The following is a 16,142-nucleotide window of genomic DNA, read 5'->3' on the forward strand; positions in this document are numbered from 1 at the left end:
GGTTAACACCAAGGAGTACTTCCTAGAACTTCTTCTCTCAGTGTCCTTGTCCTAACGGTGAGACAGAGCCACACTTGCCTCTGCGGGAGACCCTCCAACACTAGCAGGTAGGTCTGGTTCAGTCACTATGGGGTCACTGCTCCTTCCCCTGGGTCCTGATGTGCACACTACTTTGTGTGTGCCTTCCAAGAGTGGAGTCTCTGTTTCCCCCAGTTCTGTCGAAGTCTGCAATCAAATCCTGCCGGCCTTCAAAGTCTGATTCTCTAGGATTTCCTCCTCCCATTGCCAAACACCCAGGTTTGGAAGCCTGACATGGAGCTCAAAACCATCAATCAAGTGGGTGGACTTCCATGGTATAAGTGTTCTCCAGTTTTTGAGTCACCCACCCAGCAGTTATGAGATTTGATTTTATTGTGATTGCATGCTTCCTACTGTCTCATTGTGGCTTCTCTTTTGTCTTTGGTTGTGAGGTATGTTTTTTGGTGAGCTCCAGTGTCTTCCTGTAGAAGACTGTTCAGCAGTTAGTTGTGATTCTGGTGTTCTCGCAAGAGGGAGTGACAGCATGTCCTTCTACTCTGCCATCTTGAACCAGTCTTCCTCCTACTACTATTTTCTTAATTGTTTTGGGTTTGTTTTTGTAGGTTCTTTTCTTCTCTTGTGTTTCCCACTTAGAGAAGTTCCTTTAACATCTGTTGTAGAGCTGGTTTTGTGATGCTGAATTCTCTTAGCTTTTGCTTGTCTGTAAAGCTTTTGGTTTCTCCATCGAATCTGAGTGAGATCCTTGCTGGGTAGAGTAATCTTGGTTGTCCCAATATGCTTTTGATATATATATATATATATATATAGTCATTTCTTTATCAATACCTAGATTCCATCTGATTTTATGTTCTGGATTCTTTAGTGTTCTAACTTTTTTTCCTAACTTTAAATTTCTTTTCACATAGGAACAATTTAAATGTTTTTTTTCATTATTTTCTTATAGTATGAAAGGTATGAGTTCAGTTTAATTTTACTGATTGATATCTTACGTAATTTATGAATATATTTTCCTCCTTAAAAAATGTTGTATGTATATGTTTATCTTTGTGTATATAGATATATATCTTTGTACATATTTGTACATATACTTTGCATACATATGCATATATTTTAATCAGATTATGTACATACACAGAGTAAAGAATTTGACCTTCATAATAAATACAAAGGATATACGTGAATGTGTATTGAATATATATTATGTATTTTTATATACTTTCCTATAGAATATTTTCCTTATCTAAATTGTATGAACGTTACAGCCACTGGTGATTCCTGTCTTGCAATATTTTAAACTATGCACTGAGTATTCTATTAGCTAATCTGTGTTAATATCCTTTATAATTTCCATACAGTAAATTCCTAGATATGCAATTGCTTTGTAACACATTTTAAAGACTTTGATTCATAATGACAAGATACACTTTGAAAACATGTCAGTTTATAAGCCTAACCTATGAATATGTATATCTTTAAAGATTAGAAGTTTAACATGGTAAATCTTCACCAGTTCATTGGCAATATATACTAGCTAATTTTTCATTTATATTTATTTGTATTTTATGCCTATTAATGATTGTTAACTTTGCAAACATTGTCAAAAATTTGCATGTATTTTTAGTGTAGGCATATTTCTTCTCTTTTGAGTTGCTTGTATGTTGTTTGTCTTTGCCAACCTTTTTACTGTTTTTGAAATGCTGTTTTCATGTTAATTACTTTATTAGTTTAGGAGATTTATATGATTCAAATATTTTTCCCAGGTTAATTTTTATTTCTTTTAAGGGATTTTAATTTTTTAATATAAGAAAAATATTTAAATTTTATGTAGTAAAATTATTCACATGTTATAAAATTTAATTTTACATATACAGTTGATTCTTGAAAACCAGGGGTTAAAACCATGTGGGTCCACGTACATGCAGATTTTTCCCACTAGATACATACTACAGTACTACATGATCTGCATTTGGTTGAATCCAGGGATGTGGAGCCACAGATATGGAGGGCTGACTATAAAGTTATACATGGATTTTCCATTGTGCGGTGGTAGTCACCACTAATCCCTATGTTGTTTAGGGTCAACTCTATGTTTTATAGTGATACTTTACAGTATTCGATATCTTACAGAATAAGAGATGTCAGATATTCATATATAATACAGTTTTTAAATATTAATATTATTTATATTTGGATTAATTTACTTAATTGTGTTTTATAGAAATATAACTTTATTTTGCCAAGATATAAATAAGCCATTTGCTTATCTTTTAGGGAACTTAAGGGAAAAAGAGAGGATTTTGTGCAAAATTGTATTAAACACACTCTATTTAAGGATTATTGATATATTACAATATTAATATGAATATCTTGGGATAGATTTTAAATCTTTTGTTTAGGTTATTTCTTTGGTCTTAATAAATTTATAGTAAATAAGTACTTAATACACATAATGTTAAAATGATTGTTCTATGTAGTTCATCACAAGTATTTGGAGATTTATACTAATTTTATTATCTCCTCTTGTAATTATTTATTTAATTTAGTTAATTAATTAATTAATTTTTTGCTCTATTGCATGGTATGTGGGATCTTAGTGCCTGACCAGAGATAGAACCCACGCCCCCTACAGTGGAAGCACAGAGTCTTAACTACTGGACCGCCAGGGAAATCCCATCTCTTCTTTTACAATGAAATAACAAATACCCTAAAATAGCAGTGTTAAGAATGAACCCAAGCTTTCCAACTCCAAAGTCATGAATTTAAGCAGCATAATAAATTGTTGGTGTATAAAAGAGCTTTGTTTTCTGTGTGAGTGTTTTTGTGTATCATCTGTGCCCATGAGAATTTATTTTTTATCATACCTAATTAAGGAGTTCTCTCATCAGATCTATAGCTTTTTCACTGATTCACTTTCATTTTATAGGTAATGCATCATTTGCAAATATTTTCAATACTTGCATTTTACTTTTCTATTTATTATTTCCTTTTTATTTTATTTCTTTTGCTGTTTTACAAATTTTTTACATTGGTTGCTAGACTCCTCATACATTTTTATTCCTTGCTTAAGTAATTATTTAAACAATGAATTTCACTGTAATTACTGAATCTTTATCCCACAAGGATCTGCCTATTATTTCCAGTGAGGGTAAATTTTCTTAGTAGTCAGAGACCCTGGTATTATATGGATGTCCACTTTGTGTGAAAAAGACAACTGAGGACTGAGGTTGAAATCTACAGATTCATAGGTCATGGATAACTGGTTAATGGAACTCAGTAAGGACGACATGGAATACTAGTGACAAAGGGAATACATATGGGTGAATCTCTCAGAATAGACCAGAGTGTAAAAATATTTATATCTTTCATAAATGCCCACTAGAGGGTATCACTTTAGTGGGGGACATAACGAACTGCTGGAGACAGTTCTTCAGATTTTAATCAGAACACTTTTTCAGCCATCCCTGTGCTTTCATAATAGACTCATGTATAAAGTGTTCATGGTGCCAGAGAATGGGGCTGAGGACAGATTCAAAAATATGAAATTTCTCTCACCAAGTAACTAGTACTCTTCTCAGTAGTAACTAGTCTAGCTACTGTTACTACTGAGAAGAATGCATGCCAATACCAAAGGCTAACCTTGAGCCCTAAAATGACATAATTCCCTGGAAGACCTGCTAGCAGGTAACAGGTTTACAAAGTGTATGCTTTTCATTGGGGGGTTGCGGGGCCGCAGTTTCTCCCTACAAGAATAGATACATATTCCAGTTATACATTTGCTTTCTCTGCCCAGAACCATTATTTAATAACTTATAGAATATCCACTGCATGACATCCTACACAGTATCACATCTGTACACTGGAATAATTCACACATTCTACACTATAAAATAAATCCCATGAAATCACTGGTAATATCATTTGTTCTATCACCCAGAATTAGTTGGCTCCATAAAATTGTTGAATGGTTACCAAAGAATAAACCATGGGAAATATCATTTTGTGAGGTGAGGGAGCATATCTATAACAGGTGATATGTACCTTAATCCAGCAGCCAATATTTTAGGCTTTGTCCCCATAACCAGTAACAAAGGGTTCAGGACTTATGTAAAGTTGTGAAAGATACCTCTCATGATTGCATGTAATAAACAGAGAAGAGATTTTCACTTCCCTTCCTCATGACTCTGGGTTCATATGTGTGGAGATCACAGAGCCCAGGAGAGGAAGGCTTCCACTAGGAAACACAGCCATGATATCATAAATATGAAAGCTGAAGCTACTCCTGGTTATTTTGGTCTCTTGATGCTGCTGAACAAATAGGCAACAAAGGTAAACACTACACTGACTAATGTGGTATTTTCTGCTTATAAAGGAGAAATTTGGCTATTGCTACTCAATGGGATAAAGAAGGACTATATGTAGACCCCAAGGAATTCATTGGGCCATTCCTTAGTACCTTTGCATAATAATCTTCAGTAGTGGAAAACAGCTTTAACATAATAAAGACAGTACCACCAAGGACTCAGATCTTGAAGGAAGAAGACATTTATTCACCATATCAGGAAAATTCTCTAGCTGAGGCTTTTACAAAGTATAAGGGGAACATGCAATGAGCAGCATATAGCCTGTATATAAACCTCTACATATATTGTCAATTAATTTATGACAAAAGAGCCAAGTATATACAATAGAGAAAACATTTAATAGCAGTGCCAGGAAAAATGTATAGTCACGTGCAAAAGAATGAAACTGGACAACTATCTTACATCATACACAAAAATCAACTCAAAATGAGTTAAAGACTTGAATGTAAGACCTGTAATCATAAAACTCCTGGAAGAAAACAGAGGGTAAGTGATTTGAAATCAGTCTTGCTAATGATTTTTTGGATTTGACACTAAAACAAAGGCAACAAAAGCAAAAATTAATAAGTGGGACCATATCAAACTATAAAACTTCTATACAGCACAGGAAATCATAAACAAAATGAGAAGGCAACCTGTGGAATGGGAAAAATATTTGCAAATCATATATCTGATTCAGAGTTAATATTCAAAACATGTAATGAACTCACAAGCCTCAATAACAGAAAAACACCGAACAATCTAATTTTAAAAAACAGCAGAGGAACTGAATAGACATTTCCTAAATAACACATACAAATGCTTAAAAGGTACATGAAAAGGTGCTCAACATCACTGATCATCAGGGAAGTGCAAATCAAAACCGCAATGAGATATCATCTCACACCTGTTAGAGTGGCTATTATAAAAAAAACAAGAGATAGCAAGTGTTGGTAAGGATGCAGAGAAAAGGAAACACTTTGTGTGTGCTATCAGTCATCTGCTGGAACCTTGACTCATAAAACATAAATGCTGAATGTTAAGGTAATGAACTCAAGTTACTACAATTGACAGTGTTTAACAAGTCAATGAATTAACAAAATAAAGATGAAAATTTAAATAAAGAAAATATATGGAATATATTTATTAAGTTCATATTATGTTGAGCAAGTACTAAATTGTTTATGAGATTTTGTTATTCTGTTTTTTCTGTGTAATATTACCTAATGATAGGTCTCCCTACTTTTTCATTACATTAAGATCGTGTACTTGTGAACATTAAAACAGCTTCCTGAGCTTCCCAATACACTGATTTTTCTTATGACCCAGCATTAATGAAAGAGAATGAGAGACTAAGAACTGTTAACCACAAAGCTAAAAAAACTGTAGCTTTTATAAACTGTAAATATAATTTAAGTAAACTGTTAAGAATAACAACATTCTCTAATGAGAAAATTAAAATTGAACTCTTGATTTTTACTCTTGTGCTGTTTTTGCGAGAACCACACTGCTGGGTTAATGTTTTTTATGTTGTACATGGAAAAAAAGATTCTTAAAGATTTTATTAAAATTTTTTAAAATACTAATTTTGTCAAGAAATATCCACTGGATAACTATTAAGTGCCAAGAGCGCTGCTAGAGCCTAATTAGGATTATTCAAATCTTCGCAGAATGAATTTACAGGCCAATGTCTTAGAGAAATCCATACATTACCAAATGTAAAATAGGTAGCCTTGGAAGCAGCAGTATAGTACAGGGAGATCAGTTCGGAGCTCTGTGGTGACCTAGAGGGGTGGGATAGGGAGGATGGGAGGGAGGCCCAAGAGGGAGGGAATATGGGGGTATATGTATGCATATGGCTGATTCACTTTGTTGAACAACAGAAACTAACACAGCATTGTGAAGTGATTATACTCCAATAAAGATGTATTAAGAAAATAAAATATTCTGGAAAAACAAAAAAAAAGAAAAGCTAAGTCTGATTTTTCAGGCTTGACTATAGGCCTGACAAAGGCATTCTTTGGCAGCCCTCATGGGGAAAATCTGCTCTCTCCACACCAGATTTTGTGCACAGCCAGTACATTTTAGTCTCTGAGAGGAGTTGTGGTCAAGGGCACAACTAGCCAGTCACACTCTTTCCAGTATTCGCACTCTTAATCTGAGCACCTTCATTCCTAGGTCTCTTAATCTGAGGCTTTGGCCAGAAGTCTTCCTTGGGTGCTTCTGTTGAAACCTCCTTAGGGGAAGAGAGAGAAGGGAAAACACTGAAGACACCTTTTACCATTTTGACTCAGTACCCAGAACTTTTTTACTCCTGGCCTTTTGTCCTCTACATTTTCTCCAATGCCTGGGGCCATAGAACTTTTTGTTTTGGGCTTGCTCATCAGTGAGATGACCCCCATGTCTGTGTTGATCCACCTGACCCTCAATTAGTGCACTGTTCTATAGGGGAAAATGGAACAGGGGGAGTTGATGATTTTTCTGGTTTTATCCTCTGGCTTATACCATTGCAGTTAAGTGATTAAAGACTTAACTTCATCTTTGGCTTGTTGCTTTAACTGACTACTCCAATACCTGGCAACTCAGCTCACACAAATACCCTTCTCTCAGCTCAACTTAGTCCTAAGATTATATTCCTCCTAATGTTATCAGTAACCACTCAATTTCTCTTAAGCAGGTGTTGTAGGATTGAGAGCCCAGTTTTGCCAAAGCCTAACATTAGCACAATATCAGAAAACATTTGTAATATTTTGATTTAAGAACAACATATAAGCAACATGGTACAGATCAAATTTAAAAAATGTGCCCTGCATCTGGCAGTGTTTGAACTCTTTAGCTAGAGGATAAGAAAGAAAGAATCATATTTTCCAAAGAAATCAATTTATTTGCTGTACATTGTGGCTACTAAAAGATCTATAGGTGTGCACATTCCTATTTCTTGAGAACAATGTTGCTAGAATAACCAGGTTGTTTATTCCAACATTTAGGAAGATTCATCAGATAAGCTGAACTAATGATAAGGGTATCAATCCTCCAAGAATTACTCTGTATTATTAATATATTCATATTCACTTTTCAGTTGTAACAGAATTTATGAATAGATATTATGAAAAATGATGAGATAATTCTTAAAATTAAAGATTTAATACTAAATTTTAAAGTTTTGCTATTTTGTTGTTCTTGTTATATCCATTTGTGTGTGTGTGATTCAGACTCATGTGGAATACAGTCGGTCCTCTATATCTGTGGATATATCTGCAGAATCCATATCCATGGATTCAACAAACGGTGGATCAAAAATAATCAGGGAATGCTGGAAAGGGTGTGGAGAAAAGGGAACACTCTTACACTGTTGATTGGAATGTAAATTGATACAGTCACTATGGAGAACAGTATGGAGATTTCTTAAAAAAATAAAAATGGAGCTACCATATGATCCTGAAATCCCACTCTTAGGCATATATCTAGAAAAAAAACATGGTCTGAAAGGAAACATGCACCCCAAAATTTATTGCAGCACTGTTTACAGTAGCCAAGACATAGACGCAACCTAAATGTCCATTGACAGATGAGCAGATAAAGAAGATGTGGTACATATGTACAATGGAATATTACTCAGCCAGTAAAAAGAATGAAGTAATGCTATTTGCAGCAACATGGTTGAATCTAGAGATTCTCATACTGAGTGAAGTCAGTCAGACAGAGAAAGACAAATATCTTATGATGTCACATATGCAGAATCTAAAAAAAAATGATACTAATGAACTTATTTACAAAACAGAAATGGACTCACAGACTTAGAGAACAAACTTATGGTTACCTGAGGGATAGTTAGGTGAGGTCAGGGGAGGGATAGTTAGGGAGTTTGGGATTGATATGTACACACTACTATATTTAGAATGGATAACCAAAAAGGACCTGCTGTATAGCACAGGGAAATCTGCTCAATATTATGTAACAACCTAAATTGGCAAATAATTTGAAAAAGAATTGATACATGTATATGCATAACTGAATCACTTTGTTGTACACACCTGAAACTAACACAATATTTTTAATCAACTATACCCCAATATAAAATAAAATCAATGTAAATTAAATTAAATTAAAAAAAGACCAGAAGTAAAAAACTAAAATAAAATAGTTAAGATGATAAATTTTACATATATGTATATATATATATATAAAACTACAATAAGAAATTGGAAAAAATTAATGGGAGGGGTAATTTGCAAAGAAAAAAAAAGAAGTAATGAGCAGTCCAATACAAATGTTCAAACATACTTCATCCCTGTACAAACAACTATGGACAAACCAGTCACAAAATAATAGGGCTACTGTAACATTCACACCTGCCACGAGGTAGGATAGTTTACAAGAGTTACTACTGAAAGATCAAAACATATGTCTCATTTATCACATGTGAACCATTAAATTCTGGATATAAGGATATGTAATAACATAGATACTTCACAGTCACACTAACCCTGTGGAAGAATAATTTGGGTGATAGATATGTAGCCTGTAGCTTCTATCTTATCATACAGTGTATAATTTCAGAATACCAATATGGCAGGGAGGTAGAGAGCAGGAATTTCTAGGTAAGCAGTAGATACCCAAGGATATATGATGTCACCTTTTCAAATAATGAGGTAAGTGCCTCCCTATTCCCTTACTTTCTGCATTTCTGGTGATTGGAAAGACAATACATTATTTTCATTTCTTAAGTTCTCCCTAATATCCTCATAACTTCAGAAGTCTCCGTCTTAGAACTAGATTTTCTTCTGAAACAATGTAGATCCATTTTTATAAAGGAAAAAGTATTGGCTCTATAAAATAATCATAAACAAGAAAAAACAGATAATGTGAACCAATGATAAGGATCTTGTGTCTACAAAGCCTATCCATAATCCATAATTTGGATTATATATATTTAATATTTTTCTATCAACCTTTCTAAGTATTGATAATAAAATAATTTTATAAAGGGGTACTAAAAAATTGAGAGCAATTATCTTCACGAGAAGTGAAAAGTATTCCCAACGTCATTCCTATCAAGATAATGATTCAAAGCAAGGATTCTGACAGCAGACTTACTGGCTTCAAACTCAGCATTTACTTTCCTAGCTCTGTAACACAGTTGAGTTACTGCACTTCTCTGAGACTCAGTTTCCTCCCCTGTAAAATTTGGTTATAGAAACAAATTAACTTTACAGATTGTTGAGAACGTTAGATGTGTTAACACATGTACAGCACCTTTAATATTGGGCATTATACAAACATAAATAAATGTTAGTTTCTCAGTTCAGTAACAAATTTGGAGGTGTTATTTATTATGCCATCCCTCTGTGTAACTTGGTGAGTTAAAGCCAGAGAATAGCCTGAGAGACTCTGCAATTCAGTTATTAGATCTGTTAGCCTCACTCAAATCCTATCCAGAGAACTTAGGGACCTTTTTGTGTATTTTAGGAAATCCATAAATTTCCTGGACATAAAATTTCAAGGCATATTTTGTGTATAATGGCCTATATACCGTTTTATGGGAAAAATCCATATCCCCAAAAATCCAATAGCAATGGTCTGCATTTTTATTTCATTTAACTATATAATTTGCTAAGATTAAGCAATCAAATTAAAAGTAATATGCTGAAGTGATTTTGAGCAAGAGAAGTGGACTTTTATTAACATTGTTTCTCTGGGTAAATCCCTTAACTTCTCTAAACATTTATAAAATGGTAGTAATTATAATTATTTTTTGTATTTCTGAAAAATGCTGATTTCACATTGCAAAAAATATATAGTTAACCTGAGACATCAAAAACTCAGTTATTTCCTGAAGGTAAATTAGACATTTCTTGAGCATATGCTAGCATATTAAGGCCAATATATTTCTATGCACTAGTCATTTGTTGCCCACAACTTGAGTGAGTTAATATATTTTCAAAATTTTCCAAACCTCTGCTTCCCAGGGAATATTTGGCTCAATAGACCTTTTTGACTAATGTAGCTTACCTTTTAAAATTTAATTTTATGATCTTAATATGTTGATTTTAGTAAGTGATAGATATTAAGGAAGGGCAAGCTGCCACAATTAATAGAAGGTTACACTTTTGAAATTCTAGTTCCACTCTGTGGATTTTATTTTTTGTCTTACAACATATTTAACGGGTAAGCTAATAAGGTAAAAAATAAATATACTTATTTTACATATGGTATACATTAATTGGTTTCAATATTTTAATAGTGGTTACTGGAACAAACATCTATTTATTAAATAGCATCGAAACTCAACCACAAAATGATATTGCTATTAAATGACATTAAATATTCATGTTAAGGAGTGTGTTTTATTTCTTATTTATTTTTAAATGTTTTACCTGGGGGCCTGCCAACTATAAGGATGATTCAGTCAGTCTAGAAGCTCCTTATACCTGGATCTCACCCCACCACTTCCTCACCAGTGATTCAGGGCCCCATAGGAGTCTGTGAGGTAACTGCTTCTTTTTTTTTTTTTTTTTTTTTGGTGTTAGTTCTTTTTATTTTTTTTTATTTTTTTTTATTGGAGTATAGTTGATTTAAAATGTGCTGATCTCTGCTGTACAGCAAAATGACTCAGTTATACACATATAGACATTCTTTTTTTATAGTCTTTTCCATTATGGTTTATCCCAAGATATTCAATATAGTTCCCTGTGCTATACAGTAGGACTTTGTTGTTTATCCCTCCTATATATAATAGTATACATCTGCTAATCCCAAACTCCCAGTTCTTCCCTCTCTCTTCCCCCTCCCACTTGGCAACCAAAAGTCTGTTCTCTATATCTGTGAGTCTGTTTCTGTTTTGTAGATAGGTTCATTTGTTCCATACTTTAAATTCCACACATAAGTGATATCATATGGTATTTGTGTTTCTCTTTCTGACTTACTTCACTTAGTATGATAATCACTAGTAGCATCCATGTTGCTGCAAATGGCAATATTTCATTCTCTTTTTATGTCTGAGTAGTATTCCCTTGTATACATGTACCATATCTTCTTTATCCATTTGTTTGTCGATGGATGTTTAGATTGTTTCTATGTTTTGGCTATTGTGAATAGTGCTGCTATGAACATAGGGGTGTATGTACATATTTTAATTATAGTTTTGTCTAGGTATATGCCCAGGAGTGGGATTGATGGATCCAATGATCTTGAACTGGAAGAATTAATATTGTTAAAATAGCAATATTACCCAAAGAAATCTACAGATTTAATGTGATCCCTATCAAAATAGCCATGACATTTTTCACAGAACTAAAACAAATTATCCAAAAATTTATATGGAACCATAAAAGACCAAGAATTGCCAAAGCAATCCTGAGGAAAAAAAAACAAAAAATAAAGCAGGAGACATAACTCTCACAGGTTCAGACAATACTACAAAGCTACATTAATCCTAACAGTGTGGTATTGGTACAAAAACAAACATATGGGATCAATAGATCAGAATAGAGAGCACACCTAGGGTCAGTTAATCTTCAACAAAGGAGGCAAGAATATAAAATGGGAAAAAGAGTCTCTTCAGCAAGTGGTACTGGGAAAGTTGGATAGCTGCATGTATATCAATGAAGTTAGAACACACTTTCACACTATACACAAAATAAACTCAAAAAGTCTTAAAGATTTAAACATAAAGCATGACACCATAAAACTCCTAGATGAGAGCATAGGCAAAACATTCTCTGACATAAATCATACCAATGTTTTCTTAGATCAGTCTCCCAAAGCAATAGAAATAAAAACACAAATAAATAAATGTGACCTAATCAAACTTACAAGTTTTGAACAGCAAAGGAAACCACAAAAAAATTTTTAAAAAAAGACAACTGAAGAATGGGAGAAAATATTTGCAAATGATGTGACAGACAAGAGCTTAATCTCCAAAATATACAAACAGCTCATACAACTCAACAACAAAGAAACAAAAAAACAATCAAAAAATGGGCAGAAGACTTTAATAGACATTGCTCCAAAGAAGACATACAGATGGCCAGTAGGCACATGAAAAGATGCTCAACACCACTAATCATTAGAGAAATGCAAATCAAAACTACAATGAGGGCTTCCCTGGTGACGCAGTGGTTGAGAGTCTGCCTGCCGATGCAGGGGACACAAGTTTGTGCCCCGGTCTGGGAAGATTCCACATGCCACAGAGCGGCTAGGCCTGTGAGTCATGGCCCCTGAGCCTGCGCATCCGGAGCCTGTGCTCCACAACGGGAGAGTCCACAACAGTGAGAGGCCCGTGTACCGCAAAAAAAAAAAAAAAAAAATCTACAATGAGGTATCACCTCACACCAGTTAGAATGGGTATCATCATAAAATCTACAAACAACAAATGCTGGAGAAGGTGTGGAGAATAGGGAACACTCTTGCACTGTTGGTGGGAATGTAAATTGATACAGTCACTATGGAGAACAGTATGGAAGTTCCTTAAAAATCTAAAAATAGAATTATCATATGATCCAGCAATCTCACTACTGGGCATATACCCAGAGAAAACCATAATTGAAAAAGACACATGCAACCCAGTGTTCATTGCAGCACTATTTACAATAGCCAGGTCATGGAAGCAACCTAAATGCCCATCAACAGACGAATGGATAAAGAAGATGTGGTACTTATACACAATGGAATATTACTCAGCCATAAAAAGGAATGAAATTGGATCATTTGTTGAGACGTGGATGGATCAAGAGACTGTCATACAGAGTGAAGTAAGTCAGAAAGAGAAAAACAAATATCGTATATTAATGCATATATGTGGCACCTAGAAAAATGGTACAGATGAACGGGTTTGCAGGGCAGAAATTGAGACACAAACGTAGAGAACAAATGTATGGACACCAAGGGGGGAAAGCAGTGGGGTGGTGGGGGTGTTGGTGTGATGAATTGGGGGATTGGGATTGACATGTATACAATGATGTGTATAAAATTGATGACTAATAAGAACCTACTGTATAAAAAAATAAATTAAATTAAATTAAAAAAATACAAAACAAAAAAACACTACAATGAAGTACCACCTCACACAGGTCAGAATGGCCATCATTAAAAAGTCTACAAATAACAAATGCTGGAGGGGTTGTGGAAAAAAGGGAACACTTCTACACTTTTGGTGGGAATATAAGCTGGTACAGCCACTATAGAAAAGAGTGTAGAGGTTCCTCAGAAAACTAAAAATAGAATTACCAAATATTTTCTTTTTAAAATGTTAAGTCCTACAGTTGTATTTTTAGTTTGTTTATCTGTTTGTGTTTTTATACTATGACCCCTGAAATTTTCCAGCCCTGATTGTTCATAAAGTTTCTGACATACAATATAGGTAGCATTAAGAAATTAAAGAATAGTCTATTTTAAAGTGGTGGTAATGTAAATCCATCACTGTTTATATTCAAGACATTGCCATATGTCATTCAGTATAAAAAATTGGGGAGATTTTTATGATAGGAAATTAGGATGGTGGTGGGATGAAGGGAAGTGAAAAAGATGTTGGGGAAAAAAGTCACCTTTTCATGTATTATCAATCATATAAAGAGTAATTGCAAAATAAAGACTGAAACAACAGCCAAGTGGCAGAAATTAAGAATGCTCAAAAATAAGAACAGAGGAGGAATGTAGGTAAAAAGTAAGAAATAAAGCTTTCTAGCAGCAAAGCTGGGAAAAAGCCAATAGGCATTCCCTACTTCTAATAATGATTTTTTCAAGAGTTTGCTAGCTAGGATTACTAGTTTTTCCTGGCAATGAACTTTGTACAAGTGTTTTTTTTTTCCCCCATTTTTAATGACATTTGTTCTTTTCTTTCTAATTTTATGAGCAATACATATTCATTGCAGACAACAAGAAATACATAAAAGCCTAAAGTAGAAAATATCAATCACTCATAATCCCCATCTTCCCCAGAGATAACCACCATTAGCAATTTGATACATTTCTTCCCACTGTCTATGAATTTTTTTAACTGAAGTATAATTGACCTAAACATGTTAGTTCCAGGTGCACAACATAGTGATTCAATATGTGTATACATTACAAAATGATCATGATAAGTCCAGTTACAATCTGTCACCATACAAAGACATTACAATGTAATTGCCTATATTCCTCATGCTGTACATTTAATCCCCATGACTCATTTTTTTGTAATCAGAAGTTTGTACGTCTTAATCTTCCCACCTATTTCACTCATAACTCCCTCATTTCTCTCTGCTTTGGCAAACAACTGTTTGCTTTCCGTATCTGTGAGTCTGTAATGTTTCTTCCTTTATTATTTTTTTTTTAGATTCCACATATAAGTGAGATCATATGGTATTTGTTTTTCTCTCTCTGACTTATTTCACTTAGCAGAATATACTCTAGGTCCATCCATGTTGTCACAAATGACTATATTACATTCTTTATTATGGCTGAGTAATATCCCATTGTATATATATGCCAAATCTTTGTCCATTCATCTATCAATGGACACAGGTTGCTTCCATATCCTGGTAATTTTAAATCATGCTGCAATGAACATAAGGGTATATATATCTTTTTGAACTACTGCTTTTATTTTCTTCAGAAAAATACTCAGAAGTGGAATTGCTGGGTCATATGGTAGTTCTATTTTTAATTTTTTTGAGGAACCTCCATACTGTTTTCCATAGTAGCTGCACCAATTTACATTTAGCAATGCAAGTGTCATTTTGTTAATTGTCTTGCACTTTATCAATGTTATATCTCTCTCAAAATTAAATGAGATATTTAACAATCTAATATGCCTATGCCATCATCTTTATAAACCAGATAACATCATTCCCCTGCTTATAACCTGCAAATGGCTTCTTTATGACATTTAACATGACACCCAGACTCTTAGCATCACTTTTATCTCTCTAAAGTCTAAACAACCTCTCCTCACTCATTCTTTTCATTTTTTTTAAAATTGTGATTTCCATTTTATTGTCTTTTCAGAGAACAGTATTTCTTCAGTCTTTAATGACTTAGCCCTTACATGGGCTTTGGTGGAGGTCTTGGGGCAGCACTCACAGGTATAAATTGGGGTGGAGGTATTCAGTCCTTTCAGCTTCAGGAGAACAATTCCTGAACAACTTGCTGTAAATGGCACAACTTATGCTGTAATGTAATTTCACATACAGCTTGGGAAGCACATAGGTGTCCAAAACATTCACTTTGGAAATGTCCCTGATGGCTGCAGCCTCTACGATGTTCCAAATGACCAACTCCTTAATGACCTTATCTTTACATGTATCAGGCACAGTTGGTGCAGCAAATAGGCTGCACCTGGCCTCGGCCCTTTTTGGCACAACCATTGTTCCTTCTTTTCTTAGTCATCTTGGAAATGAGGAGGAATGAGAGCTCACTCTTATCAAATGACAATGAATGTTTTGCTGTTCTTAGAACAATCTAAATTCTTTCATCAATTTTCCTGTTCAGGATTTTTGCACTTGCTTCTTCTTTTGCTGCAAACTCATTTCCTCACCTTTTCACATAGTTTATGTACATCTTTGCTCAAACGTCATCTTCTCAGGAAATCTTTCCTTTATCATGTTGTCCAAAATACAACTATCACTACCCCAGGCCAATCACAAACTGACAATTAACCACATTTTATTTTCCTTCACAGTATATCTCCACATGATATATTACAGAATTTAAAATATTATAAAATACATCTTTGTACATGTTTTGCCTCCTGTTTCCACCCCCCAATAAAATTTATGTTTC

The 16,142-nt window shown here is 34.1% G+C and overlaps 1 pseudogene; it reads right to left on the reverse strand.

The window, feature by feature from the left end:
* Nucleotides 1-15,404: 15,404 nt before the first annotated feature.
* On the reverse strand, nucleotides 15,405-15,749 carry LOC115865909 (small ribosomal subunit protein eS26 pseudogene; annotated as a pseudogene).
* Between the last annotated feature and the right edge of the window lie 393 nt (nucleotides 15,750-16,142).

The sequence above is a fragment of the Globicephala melas genome, chromosome 5 (assembly GCF_963455315.2).
Source record: "Globicephala melas chromosome 5, mGloMel1.2, whole genome shotgun sequence".
Taxonomy (NCBI): domain Eukaryota; kingdom Metazoa; phylum Chordata; class Mammalia; order Artiodactyla; family Delphinidae; genus Globicephala; species Globicephala melas.